We start from the raw sequence: 5,126 nt of genomic DNA on the forward strand, positions 1-5,126 counted from the left end.
TGGTTAAGGCTTTGCGCTGCTGAGCACGGAGACGTGGGTTCGATTCCCGTTCGCGGGGCCGCTTTTCTGATGGATGGAGGCGAAAAGCACAAACGCCCGTGTGTACGAGGTTGCGATCAAAGATCCCCAGTGGTCAAAATTAATCCGGAGCCCTCAACTACGGCGCGTCTCATCGCCTGCGTTGTGTCGGCGCGTTAAAGCCTACAGTCAATCAATTTCAATCTATGCTTATTAGAGGACGTGTACTGTAAAACTCAGAAAGCCGGGAGGAGAGCTGCGCTAGCACTGACCTACACATTGCGCAGCACGAAAGATTAAACCATTTTACAAGTGCGCCATTCGCGAGTGTAAAGAGATAAGTGGGATCACAAACGCCGGCGCCTCTGCGAGCAGACGTCTGCGGCGCATACAGGCTAATGTTGAGAATGGCGCTTTTACAGCAAAGCTGTATATCTCTATCTCCCAATGGTTGCATCGTCATCGGCAAAAATTATCTCCGTGGACGAAAATCCCAAGGCGCCAAGGTCTAAGATGCCGAGCGCATGAGTCAGGCTCATCAGGCATAGAGCTCAGAATTCGTTTAACGGAACGACACCGCAATTACCCAAACCACATTATGGATTATAAAACCCCTATGAACAATGAATGGCACCTCCCCCCACCCACCATGTGTTCCAGGTAAAGATTATGTTTGCAGAATATGTTTTTTGCTCAGCACTATGTTTGGTGCTCAAATGCTGTTATATTCTTTAACTTTGATTCGCATTCGGAACGACATCAGTCGCCTGGAGCCTCAGAGGAGGGAGGACAAACTAAGTCAACCAAAGTTGTCCTTCTAACACGCATAAACAAAATGGCGACATCATGAACCATCGCAGTGTAAACAAATGTCACGTCATCCGAACTGACCAATGATGATGGCGGCGGAACAGAACAATAGTAAAAGGATGTGCCGTACTTTCTCCCATATCTAGTGACACTATAGCCGAGCGGAAAAGACAATCCCGCCGAGACGACGAGAAACAGTATATACCCTGCTCTTTCACCACGTGTAGTGGTTTAGAACAGCTTTGCTGGACATCCACTTTGGCAGGGGTGGTATGGCGACCAAATTTTATGCAACGCGGATACGTGCATACTCCCCATGTGCACATGCGATAATTCAGCAGTGGTGCTTTTGATTCCCATGAACGCGGCTACAAGCAATCGAAATTGCCCTAAATGTATGTATGTATGTATGTATGTATGTATGTATGTATGTATGTATGTATGTATGTATGTATGTATGTATTTTTGTATGTATGTAGAAATACAAAATATGTATGTACGTAGAAATAAGATCCCAGCTGGCGGGCATTTTTTCTCCACTTTCTTTCTTTCCAAATTCTTCATCTGTTTCAATGACCTACCACATCCTCCCCTTTGCTTTCCGAGGTTTTCTTGACTGCCAACTCTTATTTCTGTTTTATTTTCAACGAGCCCCTCATTTCCTATTCTGATTCGCTACATGCATAGCGAGGGCCTCTGTTATGGCAGTCTTGGTGCCATAGGAAGCTTAAAAGGGCTTAACGCTGGTCGACCACTGTCGACATGTCGTAGACACTCGAGTCACGGCCTGGGCGTCAAAAAGAACGTCTCCTTCACCCCGAGTAGTCCGAGTGGCGCTGGCTACCACCCCGAAGCACAGGAAACAAAAATACCTAAACATAAAATACCCCAGAAAGTGGAGGGGAAAATCGCCCCGCCGGTAGCGTAGTGGTTATCGCACCAGACCGGCATTCTGGAGGTCGTGGGTTCGGATCCCACCTGGCTGGGCATTTTTTCTCCATTTTCTTTCTTTCTTTCCTTATTCTTTATCTGTTTCAATGACCTACCACATCCTCCCCTTTGCTTTCTGAGGTTTTCTTGACTGCCAACTCTTATTTCTGTGTTATTTTCAACGAGCCCCTCATTTCGTATTCTGATTCGCTGAATGATTGTATGTATGTATGTATGTATTTGTGTGTGTGTGTGTACGTATGTGTGTATGTATTTATGCATATATGTATGTATGTATGTATGTATGTATGTATGTATGTATGTATGTATGTATGTATGTATGTATGTATGTATGTATGTATGTATGCATGCATGTATGTATGTATGTATGTATGTATGTATGTATGTATGTATGTATGTATGTATGTATGTATGTATGTAGGTAGATCTTCAGGAATGCGAGTGTTTCACGGGAAACTAACCCGCCGCGGTGGCTCAGTGGCTAAGGCGTTGCGCTGCTGAGCACGAGGTCGCGGGTTCGATTCCCGGCCGCGGCGGCCGCTTTTCTGATGGAGGCGAAAAGCAAAAACGCCCGTGTGTACGAGATTTCGGCGCACGATAAAGATACCCAGGTGGTCAAAATTAATCCGGAGCCCTCCACTACAGCGCGCCTCATCGCCTGCGTTGCGTCGGCGCGTTAAACCCCACAATCAATCAATCAATCAATCAATTCACGGGAAACTATGCCTGCCTGGCAGTCGAACCCGGTGAGTATTGAGGACGTATTGCCTAGTCACTGCACTAGCCATAAGTTATTAACTGCATGCACGGAATATTAAGCACTTGTGGACTAAGTGCCGCCACTGAAATTATGTAAGAGTAGCATGCAGGAATCTGTCATGAATCAGTCCCTTCTGCAACGCAGATTTCTTCATTCTTATCTTGTGTAAAGTGCGATGAAAAGTGTTCAGGTGAGCTTTGGGAGGGGGCCCCGAGCAAGTGTGCAGTCCAGTGCAGGAAAGCGAGAAGGGTGGGAGAACCACAGAGTGAGCGAGAGTCATGAGCATGCACAACAAGCGCCTGTCCGTTCTCTACTCGAGGCCCCTTTTTCCCCCACCACTCGCTGTTTTCATGCGCACGAAGAGGGAGGCGCTATGTGCGTAACAGAGATATGTGCCTTTCTTTTGAACCGGAACATTTCATGGAAAGATAGCTTGAGAGACGCCCAAACCGCTGTCACAAAATCAGAGGCAAACATTTTAAAACGAAGCTTTCTCAGCCTATCTTCCAGGTAATCCCAGGGGCTGCTGCTGCTGCTGCTGCAGCGCTCTGGCAGGGCGCGTGGCTTATTGGATTTATTTTACCTCAGATAACGCTGGCCTCCGTTATTCAGTGACATCCCCGGTGAAAACAGAGCTGTTTTAAATGCCAGTGGATAGATGTTAAAGCCGCACGATTTATTTGTCTATTTCGTCGGCTCTTTTTGTACATGGCGTGTAGCAAGACGCGTAGCTCTTTCACAGTCCCGGTGTATTTTTCGGGAGTAAATGAGGAAGTTCAACATAATATGGCGTTATAAAGAATAGAGCCGTAAGAAAACAATTTGAGTACTCCGTTTGAAACTTGCAGGTGCGTTGCTTTCATATATTTTTATGCGGGGTGGAACTGCAAATAATCTGGAATTATGGCTTGATTGCTTTACCGCCAGGTGCTTTTTAGTGGTCTTACAAAGAGGCTAATTGTGCTGGTGTGCCTGTTTCCGCAATTGTTCTGTACAATAGTTTGTAGAGTACTGCTGGAAGCTCAACCATAAAGAAAGCCTTAACTCTTGGTTTCCAGCTCCAAGCCCTAAAATGTTCTTAAAAGGTCCAAACCAATATCTAAAATAGCTCGATTGGTTTTAGCCTGTTTTTTGTAATTTTTCATTCAGTACCCAGTTCACTCTACCTTTATATCCTTCACAGATGTAAATGAGTAGAACGCTTACTTTATCAATGAGTATTGCATATCCATGTTTTAGCCCCTGCTCTGATGCTAACCCCATTGTGCTCAGTGTTAGGATAACCACTCCCTGTTTGTGTTAATTGGTAACTCTAAAAATTCCTCAGGGCACTTGAGCTTGCTGACGTGCTTTTAACTCGAAAGCCTAGCGATACTTGTCAACAACTTGTTTATTGTTACACCATGTTTCCGCCTGTTCCTTCGCTTTCACTTTCTTCATCTTAGCGTATTATGTCGACAAGCGGACTACTACACGTGACAGCCTTCTTACAACAAGGATTCGACGTGGCTGGCTCGCGCCTGCTCTACTCACGTCCAATCAGGTTCAGGTGTCTCGCGGCATGCACTATTATACAACATTTACGCTTCCAATTCACGCTTTTATGAATTCTGTGAAGCGGGCTAATTATCCACTTGAAGCTACCGATTATGGGCCAGTCTTCCAAGTGGGCTTGTGCAACGAAGAAAGAACAACACCAACGACAACTTTTGTTTCACCAGTCGAGGTGCGGTGGAGTAGAACAGCAAAAGAAACGAGAGACCACCTGTCAAATAAACAAATGGCTGCACTCAACTCCACCAATATCTAGTGGTAAAAATACCCCGGGCCATGTTCACTTACGAGAAACCTGGTGAGGGGCGAAGCATGCAGTGTAGAAGTCTATTCTTGGCGACTTGGCGTTTTCGCCAACGGAGGTGAAACTGTTTTGGGGTACAGGTATACCGCTTGGCTGTAAAAGTGTCTTGTATTGGGAGTATGAAGATCTCTAGCGCGAGGTGTAAACGAGCTTTCCGGTGTTTTAGTACCGTGACTTCATGAGACGAAGGACGACGACGACAGGAGACGCCAATAGCCCCACCCCCTAAGAAGCTTCACCACTAAAATAGATGGTGTCATCGGATGGGCTCCCATTTGGAACACCAAACTAACCACGCGAAGAACCCAAGAAATGGCTGAATTTTTGTACGGGCACAATGGAGAACCTTAAAAACGCACACTAATTGGGCTGGTAAGAATACATCACAAACTTTAACCCTAGAAAAAACTAAAAGTTCGTGGGCTTCCCATCCTTCCACGTTGCGGCGAACACAACTTGCAGATTCGGACCTGAATTGGTTATTATTATGCTAACTAGGGTGCAGAGGTGGCGTAGAGGTAGAAAGTCTGCCTCGCGTGCAGAAGGACCATGGTTCGAATCCCTGTGCCGGATGCTAAGGATGCTAAAAATCCCTGGACCCGGACAGGCTGCCATTGGAATCTGAACCTGGCAACGTTTAACACAAAAACCTTATCTAGCGAGGAGAGTCTAGAGGTGTTGTTCGAGGAATTAAACGGCATTAACCGAATGTCATAGGGCTTAGTGAGG

The 5,126-nt window shown here is 46.0% G+C and overlaps 1 non-coding gene across 1 annotated transcript; it reads left to right on the top strand.

The window, feature by feature from the left end:
• The first annotated feature begins 1,741 nt into the window (after positions 1–1,741).
• Trnaa-ggc (transfer RNA alanine (anticodon GGC)) lies at positions 1,742–1,815 on the top strand. The gene has a single exon. It is a non-coding gene; the product is annotated as a tRNA-Ala (tRNA).
• Positions 1,816–5,126: the final 3,311 nt, after the last annotated feature.

Source organism: Haemaphysalis longicornis, unplaced genomic scaffold (assembly GCF_048455015.1).
Source record: "Haemaphysalis longicornis isolate Haplotype H1 unplaced genomic scaffold, Haemaphysalis longicornis Haplotype H1 scaffold_8, whole genome shotgun sequence".
NCBI lineage: Eukaryota > Metazoa > Arthropoda > Arachnida > Ixodida > Ixodidae > Haemaphysalis > Haemaphysalis longicornis.